Source organism: Metopolophium dirhodum, chromosome 1 (genome assembly GCF_019925205.1).
Source record: "Metopolophium dirhodum isolate CAU chromosome 1, ASM1992520v1, whole genome shotgun sequence".
Classification (NCBI taxonomy): Eukaryota; Metazoa; Arthropoda; class Insecta; order Hemiptera; family Aphididae; genus Metopolophium; species Metopolophium dirhodum.
In genome coordinates, this window is record NC_083560.1 from 133,518,902 (window position 1) to 133,536,848 (window position 17,947).

Here is a 17,947-nt window from a genome sequence, read left to right on the forward strand (position 1 = left end):
CTCTGTTAGCATACACAACCTATTGAGTATATTATACGATAGGTATTATTCCTATTAAAATGATTTTTTTTTCTATTAGTAATAGAGTAGGTTGAATTATTTTTTTTTGAAAATATCATTCTGTGTATAAAATATATCATAATACTTAAAAACTTTCTAGACCTACAAATAATATTTATAATAATATATTTTTCCAAATATTATCCTTAACATAATAATTGTCTTTATGATGTTTATGGCTACTATCGTAAATACATTTGTTATTTTCCACAAGTGTAATCAAAGCTTCGTCCTCTGTCGAGGAAAATGAAAATTTTTTTGACATGTTGACGCCGGGCGTCTTGACGCAACACTGGTCCGGACCGGTACTGACGCCGGACGCCGCGCCAAACGAATAGACGCGCCGCGTCAAACGCGAGTAGCGAAACCAGTCACACACAAAATACATAATCTAAGGTCTCGGCGTCGGACGCCGCGTCTGGACGCTGCAGGGAAACCGTACCTTAACAGAAAAACAATATATTATTTATATAAATGTAAAAAAAACCTTTTTTTTCCAAGCAACCTTTTTAATAGGATAGAATTTGCTTTTTTTTATTTAATGTTATTTTTAGTGCTGGGTTTATGTTAGATGATGCTGACTGACAGGTATTTGTTTTCACTGGTATAACAGGATGAACTGGCTGTGTATTATCAAATGAAGAGGCAGGAGGAACATCAATAATTATAGAATTATTTTGGATTAGTTCATTTACCTCCAATACTGGAACCAATATATCATTATCAACAGAGGGCCAATCAATTTCTATAAAATCATTTTCATCAATATCTAAACAATTTATGTTGTCTTCAACACAAATTTCATCTAGATCCCCATCTTCAAGTTTATCTTCTGATCCACTAGGTAAATCCAAAAACAAAAGATTTTCTATACAGCTATCAGACAGCTGTTTAGCCATAACAAACTATTCACTAACTGGTGAATATGAATATTTATCTAGTTTATTTGTAATATTAATTAACAATAACAAAACTGAAATTAATTATAAAACGTCCAACAACTAATATAACTCATTTATAAACAAAACGCCAAACGATTTGAACGCAACTGGCAACTAAAATAATTGTAATATTATAGCCTATAGGATACCACGCAATGCAATCAATATTCAATAACAACACGTACTCGGTCCACACCGTGTAGCACATATGCAACACATGAAATACATCGATTTTCTACTAAAACAACACTCATAAAGTCAAGACGTCATATAGTCTATATATTTAACATGATAAGCTTGTGGAAAAAATTTTTTTCAATGGTCTAATAAGAATAGAAATGTTGATAATATACAATAATTACAGCTGTTTTGAGGTTATGTTACTATACACGACTGACAACTTGTATACACTAAATAAATACCTAAATATTATCGCATTATTGAAAAATTAGGTTTGTATGCATTATATGATTCATATAGATTAGTAATATACACATTTTAAGCCATGTAGTGTAGAACAAAGCATTAAATAACCACATATAAGTGTTGTAGCAGATCTGCTACTATATGCAGTGAAGACAGACACTGATGGCATTTGACCCTTATCACATGAGCAAATTCCTACACTTGTATTTATGTCATAAGTCTTATCATCAGAAGTTACCACTTTATACTCAATATCTGAAATTTGAATTACATTTTCAGGTTTAATTGTACTGGCTTTTTTTGATTGTGACTGGAGAAAAAGTCTAGCCTTACAATTTCTGGAGTTTGCAAATTAAAATTATCATTTATTATTCTCTAAACTAGTTAAATAATAATAAGTTAAATATATTATTTAATTTTAAAGTAACATGTTACCATTAACCATAAATAAAGTAAGTAGTTGAAATTTTTGGGTTTAAAGTACATATTTTTTGATGCAAAAGTGCATGTTTTTAAATGCATATTTAAGGATTTTTTAGTGCATGAAAGTCCTTGCTCTAACTTATGATACATCAACATTCAACGGTGGTTAAAGTGTAAAAATTTGAAGATCCCCCCTTTAGGTCAATAAATTAAAAAAAAATAGAAGTGTTACAGTCGTTCCAGACCATTATTATTTAAATCATAAAAATACCTATTTTTGTTTTTATTTAACTAGATATTATTTGAAAAGGAAAAGAGTTTTTACAATATTTTGCCATTTGCAAAATACCTTATTGTTAAAAAAGATACCACTATACACAAAATTTTGGTTCCTGCTGGAATGGAGCTTCTTGCTATCCAATGAGTATTTGTTAAAGAACCATATCCATTCACCCACTGCTTATAATCATCTACAGAGTTTAAATTACTTCGAATTTCTATAAAATTTAATTTTTCCTCTTTTATTTTATTGGTAAATGATTTAGGATACATTTTTATCTTAGCACTATACTCAGTATACTCTATATTATATACTCTATAGTTTTAAAGTTGTAGGTGATGTCTATTTTTCTATTTTGTATTTTATTTATTAATATGATAATATTTTAATTAATTGATTGATTGATATAATAATATGATATGATTATATTTTAATGAGATAAAGATAAAAACAGCGGGTGATTTAAATCCAGCCAATCAGGAGAGCCCGGTTGTGAAACAATGTATGGTATGGTAATATGCCTGCCGGTCTCGCTCTCTTCCACCATCCACACGATTGTCAACGCACGCTCTCCGCTGCCTCACCTTTGGTTTTGACCCCGTTGTAAGTTCGTCGTGAACAATCGTCGTTTTTTATTGTCGCACACGTCTTTCGGTAAAATCACAACCTGTCCTCTCATCGAAAATAAAAACGCATTTTATTTCAAATCAAACGTTTGTTGTCTTTTAGAGTTAAGATCGTCGTGGTTACGAAAGTAGCGACGGCGTTGGAGGTTCTCTACCGATAATCTGAGAACCACCGTAATAATATAAGAATGGATAGGATATAAGAACTTATCACATGAAACTTTAGTGATACTATTTTTAAGGTTATATGCGACCGGCAGTCGTAGGGACCAACTGTCTTACAATACAACCGACGCCGGGGGGAAGTCATGTGGCGGCGACTCGCCACATTACTCCCCCCCCCCCCAACAGAGGAGAAAATAGTTTTACTTTTTATTTCCTTGATGTCGAAGCTTGTCGATGGACTGCATGGCGTAGGATTGATCGGCGATCGGGTCGTCGCGCAGGACGTATGCCGGCTTAAAGCCGCGCATACACTAGACCCGAACCGGCCGAACCGACCGAACCGAAAAAAATCAAAATGCCGATTTTATATGTGAGTGCATACACTTGTACCGAACCGATAGCCCGAACCGAAATTCGGGTCGGTTCGGATTTCAACCGTTCAAACATGTTTGAATTTTTCGGCCGAAAATTAGCGGTACTATTCTATGTATAGGTCTTACCTCTTGATTTGAGACGCTAATAAATGAAATATTGTGGTCATATCACATTTGGTGTTTTAATAACATCGTTGTGTACCTATAACCCATTATCTACTATGTCCTAGTATTAAGTACTTTAGATATATCTTAAATCGTGATATTTTAGTATATATGTTTTGAAAACGTGCGTTTTATCTACAATTTTATCAACCGTTTCACATTGGTATTTCGATAATGTAGTCGTACTAACTAAGTATTTTAGTAGTTGTAAATACGTCGCACGTGAGAGTTGCTAAGATGTCATCTATAAAATTTGAAAAAGAAAGACTCATAAGTTTAGTATTTGCGGAAAACCAAATTTGGAATCAAAAACATGACAAATACCATAATAGAGATGAAAAAATTTTAATATGGACACGTATTGCTACAAATCTGGGTACAACAGGTAATGCATTATTTAAACTTATATTAATATTAATTATAAAAAGAAATTTGTTTTGTAATCAAAAGATTAAAGTTATACAATTATAATAATAAATGTAGCTAAATTATCAAAAATAATAATAATAATAAATAATAATACCTATACAATACAAGTAATAATACAATTTTAACATAATACTTAATAGTCATTACTCATTATAGTATTATACCTACAATTAAACTAAACTACTTTTGAACGTTTGCATACTGTTCTTGAAATGAAATCGATCCTATAGGACTAATAAAATAATTTTTTAATGTATCTCTTACGAAAGTCGCCAAGTTTGAACTCCGATTAAATGGTCTTATTACATTTGTCCTTACATTTTTTTCATTTCTATCGTTTTCATACGAACTCGCAGCAGATATTAGTGTTTGTGCACATGGTTGCCCTTCTTTATCTATTATAAGGTTATGTAAAAGACAAATACACTGAACTATTTTAATTGCATTGTCTACTGTTGTTTCAATGGGTTTATGCAAGAGTCTCCATTTTGATACCATAATTCCAAAAGCATTTTCTACACATCTACGGGCACGAGCATGACGATAATTATAAATACGTTCTTCTTTTGATAATAGTCGTTTAGAAAAGGGTTTCATAATATTATGTTTTAATGGATAAGCGTCATCACCTAACATAAAAAACGGTACTTCTACAGATGTTCCCTCCAAATTAGATGATTTTGGTAGATTATTTTCATTATTTATAAAAGTTGACAAAGTTGATGATGCATATGTTCCTCCGTCACTTTGTTTTCTGTACGCTCCAACATCAACAAATATAAATTTTTAATTGGCATCAGATACACCTTGTAGTACGATGGAAAAAAAATGTTTATAATTATAATACATAGTCCCAGAGTGAGTAGGACTTCGTAAACGTATATGTTTTCCGTCTATACAGCCAATACAATGTGGGAAGTTCCATTTCACATTAAATTCATTTGCTATACTTAAAAAATCTTCTGGAGTTGGAATAGATAAATGTGTTGTCGATAGTCTATTCCATATTGCGTCACATACTTCATATACAATTGCACCAACCGTAGTATTATGCATTTTAAAGCAAAGTGCTAATGCTCGAAATGACATACCAGTTGATAAATATCTGCAAAATATTTAAAATATTATATAAAATCTTAACTAAACATATACTAAACATTATTTAAATGTGTTGATATTTTTTTTTACGGCTTTTACAATATAGTACATATTAATGAATATAACATATTACTCAATATAAACATAAGTAGTATATATATACCATTCCTGGCGCAGTCCATATTATATCAATAAAAGATCACAAAGAAAACAATGTGTAAAAAGATCAGAAAATCTAAATGCAATAATAATTAAAATATTTTTCGCAAAACTTATGAAATGCAATAATAATTAAAATATTTTCCGCAAAACTTAATTATTAAAAATAAAAATCGAAATGCAATAATAATTAAAATATTTTTCGCAAAACTTATGATATTAATAATTAAAAATTGAAATGCCATGATCCCCCAAAATATTTTTAAGAAAATCTAAATGCAATAATAATTAAAATATTTTTCGCAAAATCACCCCAAAAAATTTTTTTCAAAATCGAAATGCAATAATAATTAAAATATTTTTTTAATAGAATTGTTCTATCAAAAATAAAAATCGAAATAGCATATTTAATTGCAAAATGTATTAAAAAGAAATTGAAAAAATTAATTTAAAAATTAAAAATATAATAAATAATAAAATAATGGAAACAACTATCAATGATTTTAATAAATTACAAAAAAAATGAAATGCAAAACGAAATAGAAAACTCAATATTAAATAATGAAATCTTTGTTAAGTTTTGTAAATTTGAATACTATAATACTAATAAAAATAAAAATATTAAAATTATGAAATATAATCTAAATAAAATTCCAATTAAAGGAAATATTTTAATTGTCGATCATGGACACAATATTTCTGGAAATGGAAAACCTTATGCTTCTAAAATACTAGAATCACCAACATGGCTTGAAATTTGTAAAATTGCTAATGATTTAATAAATACAACTGGTACTTATTTTTTCAAATATCTTCATGATATTTGTGTTGTTCAAGATTTAGGAAATATTAAAATATGTTGTCTTGGTATGGGAGGTACAGATTCCGATCACAAAATGCTTAGAATATAATAATTTAATTAATTTAATTTTTAATAGAATTGTTTTATTAAAAAAAATATGATATTTAACACTCACCCGAATTGGGCACGTGTTATTAAAATCCAAAAATCTTTGAAAACAATTTTACACTATGATACTATGAGGGGGACTTATAAAGAATTAAAATCAAAAATGTTTAATGTAAAAATGAAGATTCTAACATAAATAGCAACGGAGTTATACTTAAATGAAAAATATGAAGCGGGGGGTAAACTTTTAATATGTAGTGTAGATAAGCATATAAAACACATCTGTGTTGATCCGACATGATAATATCAAATATTAAATGAAATATAGGACTTGTAATATTTAACTTTGTATAATTATACGAACTCATTATTAATAAAAAAATGCAAAAAATTTGCAAAATATCTGTGTTGTACAAACATCCAGAATGGTGGCCACCTCTCACTTTTTTTTTATTTTTTATTTTTTTAACTGGTTGTCTGTACAACAGAGATATTTTTTTTACCTAAGCACTGTGACGTGGTGGGTTAGACAGGTATTTATTTGTAGAATTTAAAGTCAGAGGTGGACATTATATACGTCAGCCTTGGAACAAGACTGAGGTAGATACAAATCAAGGTGACAACGTAGGCCGCACCACGTGACAACCTACATTCGCATGTAAATCACCAATCGCCCGAAGCGCTACAATTGCCGGCTCTATAATGCCCCCCACCTAATTTCAAATCCTACTACGAGAACAAACACAGTAGGAACAAATCTGCTGCAGTCAGATTCGAACCTAATATGTTCAGTCTCAAAACACACGCCTTAACCCACCACGCCACAATGCTTAGGTATGTAATGTATACTATGTAACACTATTTAAATAAAATTAAACTAGTATAATTATACCACGCTGTATACTTCACACTGTATACATCACACTGTATACTTCATATTGTATAGTAGTCAGCTGATAACATTCCACAACAGGATGTTAAAAAATAATCAGTCGAGTTACATATTATTATTAAAACTAGGTCATTACACTTTAATTATTATTATTCGAATCATGTAATTCCTCTTGTATTAATTTACGTAGTTTGTTTAGTGAAAGTTTAATTTCATTATAATATAAATATATTTTTTTTAACATCGAATTATTAAAACATACATATGAGTACATCAACGACTCGTTAACGTAAAAAAAACGACTCGTTAACGTAAAAAAACGACTCGTAAACGTAAAAAACGACTCGTTAACGTAAAAAAAACGACTCGTTAACTCGTTATTTTTTAATAGAAATATTTCTATTAAAAAAAATTATGATATTTAAATAAATTTTTTATAATTTTCAATAAATTCTAAACATAAATGACCACATATAGGTGGATCATTATAGTATTGAAATTGGGAAACAGTACAAAAAAGATTATCTTTACCTAAATATTTTAAAAGTTCTTTTGGTGGCTCACCAACTATATGACCAAATGGGTCAAAATATATTTTAAATGTATTGTTTATTTTTTTCCATGCAACCCAATGAGAACCATTTTGAGTAGAATCATTTAAATTAAATACTCCACATTCATTTTCCCATGGTGTTGTAGGTAATTCATTTAACATAAAACATCCTCTATAATTTTTTATTTTATTTCCAAAGTAATTTATATCTATATTACTCAATGGGTCAATTTTTATATTATTTTCTTTAATCCAAAACCGTGTATAAATACCTTCACAATTTTCAATATTATTTCTAAATGTTTTTATTTCAAATTTATTCATTTTTTTAATTTTTTTTTCAATATTTTTTTTTTTTTTTTTCAAACCAGAACCTTGTGATCTAATTTTTTCCATCTCTTTATTATGTCGAATTGTTTCTTCTTCCAATTTTTTTTTATGTTTAGCATCAGTTATTGCTGTATAAACTGCACTTGCACCTGCAGCCAAAGCACTTACGCCTTCAATCACAGCAATAGCTATTGGTAAAAATCCACCTTTTTTAATTTGAATATGTTTAAGTTCTAATCTTGATCTGGTATTATTTTTTTTAGCGTTTTTTAATTTTCTTATTTGTTCTGGCTCAAGAATAAATTTATGTTTTCCACTATCAATTTGATTATTTTCAATTAGAATTGATACATCTTTATTATTTTTATGAGCTTCCAATATTTTATTAAATTGTTTTTTATTTAAATTTAGATTCATTTTATAATACAAAAAAATAAATTAAATTAAATTCATTCCAAATCGTCTTTTAACATTCATTACATTTGCTGTAAAAATGGCTGCAGTTTTTTCACCTATAGAACTATGAGGATCATAAAATCTTTCCATTGCTTTTTGTTCTAAAATTTTATCAGCAATATGTCTTGTTTTAGTATCTTTATTATCTTTATAAAAATAATCATGTTCTCTCGCAGCTTCATCTAATTTGTTTATAGGTTTTTTATTTTTTTCTAACTTTGTTCCCGGTCCTAAATAATTATAACCAGGCCAATGTATTTGAGGTAAACTTGAACAATTCAAAAGAAAATTAACAATTCCTGAACCTGTAATAATTTTCTTTGGTAAACATGAAACATATGATGATAAATAATCTGCACCAATAATAGGTATATCAATTAATTTTTCCATTTCTCTAATACAAATATTAAGAATATCAAGTTTTTCATCATGGTAAATATTATTTCCTGTACTTTCTTCAATTGATATAAAATGTATACGTTTAATTATTTTTTCTTTTGATATATTTTTCACATAATTTGGTAAACAAGTTACATATTTTAGTAAATATTCAATACCTTCAGGAGTATCAATATGGTTTTCCATAATTATTTTAAACAAATGAAGAATACCAAGTTTTTCGTTTTTAAAATTATTATTTCCAGCTCTTTCCTCTGCAGAAATAAACTGTAAATTATCTATAACTTGGTTTACATTACTAATATAACGATATTCAATACGATTTTCTGTGTATTTCTTTAAACCCTCCCCTATTTGATTATCTTCAGCTAATATTTCATTATTTTCTTTCTTTTCCATAATTTCATTATCATCATTATTTTCTTTCTTTTTATAAATTTTTTTATTATTTTTTTTATTATCAGTAGTTTCTTTCTTTTTATTATCCGTAGTTTCTTCATCATTTTCATTCGTTTTAATTCCATTCAATTCTCTCCAAATATCACTAATCATATTCTTATATTTTTCACCACCACTTGATTTAGCTCTTCCCGTTGAAATATCATTATTTTGATATATAGAAGCAGTTTCAAATAATATATCTTTATAAATATTAAAATCACCATCTGTATACAATTCTCTTGGGGTAGTTTTTTGATGAGTTAATAATCTCCACAAACCTTTAGTTCCTTTATATCTATTTCCATTTAAAATTATATCATCTTTATCAAATTTGACTTCATCTTTTCCAATCATAGGAATACAATCCTCATTTTCTTTCCTAATATAATATATTCCAAAAGAATTAGACTTGTCTACAGTTGGTATATATTTTGATGCAATAGGACCAATTTCTATAATATTTTTAAGTAATGTAGAATTATTTGTAGGTAATGGAGAATTATTTGTTGATTTTTGACTAGAATTTTTTGGAGTTTCAAAAGTCTCTTCTGAACTTGTTAATCGTTTTAATTCTGGCTTTCTAGGTTGATAATAATATGGTTTATTTAATTTTTGAATGTCTCCTTCAGTTTTAATAGCAACATCTTTAACTGCATTCATTGTTGTATTAACATTTGTTAATGCGTTTATTATTGGTCCCAACTTTTTTTGTTGTTCTTCAATTACATGTTTTTGTTTTACAACTGTATTTCTAAATCTATCCTGTAAATTTTTTTGAATATTAATTATTTTATTTACATCTGTAGATTTATGTTGTTTTTTTTCTTTTTTAATATTATCTTCATCTTCATCATCTTTTTTTATAATAACAGTCTCTTTTTCATTAGGTTTTAATAATACATCTTTAAACCTATTTTGTAATTTTTTTTTCTTATTAATTATTGTCTGAATCTTTACATCTGATGTGTTTTTTAAATTATTTCCTACCTTGGAATTGTTTTGTGTTTGATCTTCAAATGTAACATTTTTTTTAATTTTTTTTTTTAATTCTTTTTGAATTTGTTTGATATCCATTTATTATACAAAATTAAATTAAAACATAATCATTCATCGATATATAAAATCTCATTACCTTCATTGTCATAGATTAAATTTTTTATCAAGTCTATTGTTATGAAACCATATGTTTTTATTTTACTTTTTTTATCATATTTTTTACAATAAGTTCTATTAATTTCTTTAAATTTGTCTAGAGATACATCTTCACTAATCAAATCGGACCATATTTTTTCAATATAATAATTTGATTGATTAAAAACAATTAAAACATTCAAATTATTTCTTATTGTTTTTATATCTACTGAAGTATAACTTTGTGTTAAATAAATAACACTAATATTCTTTGATCTTGATCTTATAAAATATTCAATTATCATGTCTTGTTTTTCTTTTAGAAAATCATCAAAAATCACTAAACTATTTTCTTCACAATCATCTACAGATATTATTTCATCATTAGAAAAATGTGTGTTTATAGAAGGTATATCATCAAATATTTTTTTAATATATTTATAGACTGGTTGATCAATATTTTTTGTAAAAATATATAGATTTAAATAAGGAATCCAATAATTTATAATCAGATTATACAACAAGTTTGTTTTACCACAACCAGATGGTCCTATAATTAAAACACGTGAAGGTAATTCAAATAAAGATTTTTTTTTATTTTCATCTTTAATAAAAAATTTTACTTTTACTTTATCCATTTATTTAAAAAAATATATATATTTGGTAATATAAATAAGAAAATGGAAAATATTTTAAATAAATATGATAATTATATAATAAATAGCCAATATGAAAGTTATATACCTCAAATCACAACAGAATTAAATAAACCAAACCGAAATACAATAGTTATAGTAGATGGTAAAGATAAATTTCTGAATGTTAAAAATTCAAAACTTTATTTATTACTTGAATATGTACAAGAAGATGGTACTAAATATCCAGCAAAATCTAATGTTATGTTATCTGATAATGGTGGAGCATTTTCGTTTCAAAAAATTACAATTAAATTAAATAATAAAATTATAGATGAAAGTGAGAATACTGGAAGACTAAGTACAGTAAAAGGTTATATGAGTTATGCTGTTGATGGAAATGGTCCTACACAAAATTCAGGATTTCAATCTACATCTGAAGGAGGAGGAAGTGTTGAGCTCATCATTCCTTTATCACACTTAGGTTTAGGGTCAATGAAAGATATAAAACAAATTTACAATGCTAGATTTGAAATAATTTTTACAAGAAATACTGATGATGATGCATTGATTCTAGAAACAAACACTGAAGCTACAGCAGAGTCAAAAAATGTTAAAGCAAAACGTGGTAAAGTTAATATTTTAGAATTAAAAGTTCAAATGCAAAATATAGAATATGATGAAATAACAAAAATTCAAATAGTTGATGAATTAATTAAGAAACCGTTTATTTTAGATTTTAAAAAATGGCAATGTATTGAAATCAGAAATCTTACTGGAAAAAATATAAGATACGATTTATCATCTAATTATCGAAATAATAAACATCCATTTTTTGGTGTTGTTTATTTTCAAAAAAATAAACTAGACAATCAAGATAGTAATGCTGCTTTTTTTGATGATTGTAATGTTGTAAATTATTCTTTTAAAGTTAATGGAAAAAAATATCCTAATGAATTGCAAAATCTTGATTTTAATGATTTGAAAATTTGTCAAGCATATGAAGATCATATGAGTTATAAAAAAACCTATTATAAATCACATGAAGAAAATCCATTAATGTATTTAGATAAACAAATGTTTAAAAAGAGACCATTTTTTGTTGTTAACATGAGTAGACACCAAAGTCAAATTGCGGTCACCAACTGTACACTAATTTTAAACGTAGATTTCAGTAAAAATTTACCTGAGAACACAATTTGTTATGTTTGTTTAATTTCTAGTGCAGTGTATACGTTTGATATTGAAAGAGGAATAGTTGAGGAAGTTTTATAAAAAAGATCGTTCCATACTTTATTTTTTCAAGATATTTTATCTTGAAAAAAAACTTTTCATATTTATTTTTTGATTAGATCAAGAACACCAATAAATTCTTCATCAAAATTAACAATATTACCTTTCAAATCTAAAATATAAATTTCTATTTTTTGAAACCGATTTTTACTCACTGGTCTATATATCATTTTATGAGGTTTAATCAAAGCACTATTAGAATTATATTGAAATAAAAATAAAACTTCATCATAATGAGATAGCTCATCAATATGATGTGTAATAGATTCTTCAATTATATTACAATGTACTTCTAATATTTTGTTGTTATTATTTAATGATGAATTTTCTCCATAATGTGTATGTATTGTATCATTCAATCCTAAACTTAAATTTAAATCTTTATCAAATGAAAAATAATCTTTTGTTGTTATTTTAATGTAATCACCATTATTTTCCAACTTCATAATCGAATTGAATAAGATATTTAAATGCTCAATTGAATAATTTCCTTTTAATAATGTTTTACTATTTTCATTAGAAATAATACCATTTATTTCTTTTAAGAAACCTTGAGTGTAAAATTGTGGAGTTTTTATTCCTATTACTGTATAAGCAATATCTGGTGCTGTATACACAACACCTAATACAATTTCTTTCCCTTTAGGCCATGTTTTATTAATAGGGATTAATTTTTTTATAAAATTAAAGCCTAAACAATTTGATAAATATTCATCAAACCACAGACCAATTGAAGCAGTTATTTTTAATAAATTTTTATTTATTTCAAGATTTATTTTAGGAAAATTTTCCACAAATTTAGTTCCGAATGAATTAAATAAATTTTCAATTTCACCTATTGAATAAATACCAATAAATATTGTACCTAGTGGGATTTGACCATTTCGACCTAATCTAAATTCACATTCTTTTTCAATATTTATGTAATATTCACCATCAATAGGAAAGTATATTTTTTTCTCACTTGTCATTGAAAAATCTATATTACCATTAAAACCTAAATATTTTTTTAATTTTTCATCTAATTTATAATAACAAGGAGATTTGATTGTAATTCTATTAGTTTCATCAGAAAATGATATAATAAGTGGTTCTATTTCTTTGTTCAATTGTTCAATACTATATCTACCTGTTTTTATATGTATTATATTCTGTTTAATTGTTATACAACACTCTGATTCAATATTAATAAAATTGTTGCCTTTCAAAACTAATGAATAGAGACCTAAAAAATGATCACTATCATTATTGTGAATAGGTTTGTTTAAATGAATACAACCCTTTTTAACTTTTATAAATACCATTTATAAAAGTAAATTTATTTTTTATTTAAAATCAAAATCATGTCTTGTTTTCCCATTCTTTAAAATTTTTTCATAATTATAAATAAGATTCAATTTTGTTTCCGAACATGTATTATACCGTGTTATTTTGTTTTCTGTAAATTCATTTGTATATCTTTCTGGTAAATTTAACATATATTCATCGTTTAATACAACACTTATTCTTTTTCCAAACTTTGTATCAATCATTATGAACTTATTTACTTTGTATGGTTTTCCTTGTTCCAAATCATTAAATTTTATAAATGTATATCCATTGTTCATTTTATTTAAAGCATCTTTAAAGTTTTCCATTTCCATTTCTTATTTATATTAGAAAATATAATTTTTTTTTATTTTCAATAATTTTTTTAAAAAATTTCTATTTAAAAAATTTTTTTCAATATAAATATAAAAAATGAACGAAACTATATATTGTCTTAAATGTAAAATTCAAACAAAAAATATTAATGCAAATAAAATTCAAACAGTTAATGGTAGATGGAGAATTTCATCAATATGTTTTAAATGTAACACAAATAAAAGTAAATTTATAAAAAATCCTACAATTGGACATAATATTTCCAATAAAAAATTAAATGACCCAGATAAAATGATATTAGCTAAAGAACTTCATAAACCAGTTAGAAAAAAATTTCCTAAACGAAGAATAATTACTAAAGGTATTGATGATTTATGGGCTGCTGATTTAGTTATAATGAGAAATTATTCTGATGAAAATGAGGGTTATTCTTATATGATAACTGTTATAGATACGTTTTCAAAATTTTCTTGGGCTTTAGAACTCAAAAAGAAAGATGGAATTAATGTTTCAGAAACATTTCAAAAAATAATAAAACAAGCTATATCACAAAATCATCAAGCACCAAAATTACTCCACGCAGATAAAGGTTTGGAATTTGAAAATAAACATTTTAAATAGTTTTGCAAGAATATGGAATTAAAATGTATCACACCCAAAATGAAGAAAAATCGTCAATTATTGAAAGATTTAACAGAACATTAAACAGTAAAATGAGATTACATTTTGAAGTTACAAATTCTAAAAAATGGATTAAAATTTTAAAAAGTTTAATATATGAATATAATTTCAAAGACATACATCGATCTATTGGTATGAGACCTTGTGAAGTAAATAAATCTAACGAAGATGATGTTTTTCATAAATTATTTTCTACAAAAAACAAACCTAAACCAAAAATTAAATTTAGTGTAGGTGATAGAGTAAGAATAACAGCTTCTAAAAAAACATTTGGTAATAAATATAGTAATAATTGGACAAAAGAAATATTTATAGTTAATAAAATTTTATACACAAATCCTATTACTTATAAAATTATAGATTTAAACAATGAAGAGATTATAGGGAGTTTTTATAACCAAGAGTTACAAAAAACAAAATTTTAAATGATATTTTTTAATAGAAATTATTCTATTAAAAAATTGAATGTAAAAAAAAAAATAATATTTTCTATAATAAAGAATGGAAGGATTAAATAAAATTGAATCTTTAGTTAAAGAAATTGATATCAATAATAAAATGGATGTATTAAATAAAAAAAATATATCCTGCTAAAACTTGTGATAAATGTAATTTAACAATTGGTTCCAAAAGTTGGTCTGCTCATTTGAAATCTATTCGACATCAAAAAAATGATATAGATCAAACAATTTTACCTTGTAGAGTTAATACAAAATATAATGGTGTACCAATTAATCAATATAGACTAAAAAATTTTAATTTTTTGAAAGTAATGCGAAATGAAATAAAAAAAAGTATACAAAAAAAAAATAATAAATGTTATGTGAAATTTTGTGTTTTTGAATACTATGAATATTCTGAGAGTATTAAATATAATCTAAATAAAATTCCAATTGATGGAAATATTTTCATTATTAATCAAGGAGATGATGGTTTTGGAAATGGAAAGCCTTATGTTTCTAAACTATTACATTCACCAACTTGGTTAGAACTTTGTCATATAGCCAATGATCAAATTATTGCAACAGATGATTATAATCACTATTATCTAGACGATATTAAGATTGTTCAAAATTTAGGAAATATTAAAATGTGTGAATTTAGTATGGGATCTTAATATTATTTAAATATTATTTTTAATAAAAATTATTTTTATTAAAAAATTGAATGTAAAAAAATAATAATATTATCTATAATAAAGAATGGAAAATAAAAAAATTGAATCTTTAGTTAAAGGAAATGTTAACAATAATAAAATGGTTAACAAAACTTGTGAAAAATGTAACTTAACAGTTAGTTACAAAAATTGGTCTAGACATTTGAAATCTATTCGACATCAAAACAATGATCCAGATCAAACAATTATACCTCGATTTAGACGAACATACAGAGGTACAACAACAACAAATGTAAGAACAAGACAAGAGAGCATACAAAGACCTGCAGATAAAACTTGTGATATTTGTAAGATAACTGTTAAATACAACAGTTGGTCTAAACATTTGCAGTCTATTCGTCATCAAAATAATGGTATAAGACCAATACAAGAGAGAATACCCAAACCACATAAAGTTTTCAATTTTAATGCAAAAATGTTTGAAAATAACAACACGATTAGACCTGTTTTAAAAAATGAAGAAACAGCATTTCAAAGTAGATTAAAAACTTATATTATTAAAAATAATATGGGTATTAAAGATATACAAACATTTTTAAATCGTTTAGATAAACCAGTAATAGGACAACTTAAACATTTATTAAAGAATCAAAATTTAAAAGTTAATATTATGTTTCTTGCTATATATAAGAGAGGTACTAATAAAGAAAATATGGAATATGAGGAAAAAAATTTTAAAACAACAAATAAAATTTTAACTACAAATTCTGACTTAAATGTTTATTATACAAATGAAAAAATTAAAATTGTAAAAGAAGAAGAAGATTTTATAATAAAAAATTCTCAATGGAGACTTCATCAAATTTTAAGTTTGGGAATAAATATAAATAAATATGTTCCTTTTAAGGGTTCTTCATATATTGAATTACCTAAAAACATTGGAGATAAACATGCTATTATAAATGTTAAAAATGAAGATGATAAATGTTTTCTTTGGGCAATACTCTCAGCTTTACATCCTGCTAAAAAAGATGGACAAAGAGTTACAAAATATAAAAAATGGGAAAATGAATATGATGATGTAATTAAAAAATCTAAAATAGAATTTCCAGTAAGTACCAAAGATGTTCCAAAATTTGTTAAATTAATTAACAATTTATCTGTTAATATTTACTACCTAGAAGAAAAAAATAAAAATAAGCATATAATTGTACCATTAGAAGTAACTATAAATGAAAAAACAAATCATATAGATTTGATGTATTTAAGAGAGGATAATGAGAATAAAGGTCATTATTGTTGGATTAAGGATTTATGGAAACTTTGTGGAAGTCAAATGACAAAAGATGGTCATAAAAGAAAAATATGTAAAATGTGTTTAAATAGTTTTGATACAGAAAATAAGTTAAATGAACATAAACATTATTGTGCTAATAATAAAGCTGCTAAAATAGTTCTACCAAAACCCTATAATAAAACTTTAGTATTTGAAAAATATAATAATTCCTTAAGAGTACCTTTTGTGGTTTTTGCTGACTATGAATGTACTCTTAAACCAATATATACTTGTCAACCAAATGATACAGAGTCTTTTACTAATTGTTATCAGAAACATATACCCAATAATTTTTGTTATTATATTAAATATAGTAATGGTGATTATAAACCTCCTGTAACATATTCTGGTCCAAACGTAGCTCAAGTATTTTATGAATGTATGAAAAATGAAGAAATAAGTATTTCTGAAATATATGATAAAATAGTTCCTATGAAATCATTGAATGCAGAACAATTAAATAATTATTATAATAAATCTAATAAATGTCATATTTGTGAAAGATATTTAAGTGAAATACCTCCAATGTTAGAGAAAAAATTTAAAATATATAAAAACACTATTGAATATTATAAAAATACTGATGATGTTAAAAAAATTAAATTGTATGAAGATGATCTTAAAATAATTAATGATAATATTGAATATTATAAAAATACTGATGATGTTAAAAAATTAAAATTGCATGAAGATAAACTTAAAATAATTAAAGACACTATTAAATATTATAAAAATACTGATGATGTTAAAGAATTAAAATTGTATAAAAATATACTTAAAAATATGATTAAAGACACTATCGAATATTATAAAAATACTGATGATGTTAAAAAATTAAAATTGCATGAAGATGATCTTAAAATAATTAAAGACACTATTAAATATTATAAAAATACTGATGATGTTAAAAAATTTAAATTGTATGAAGATAAACTTAAAAACGAAATAGAAAATAAAAATAAAAATATGAGAAAAGTTCGGGA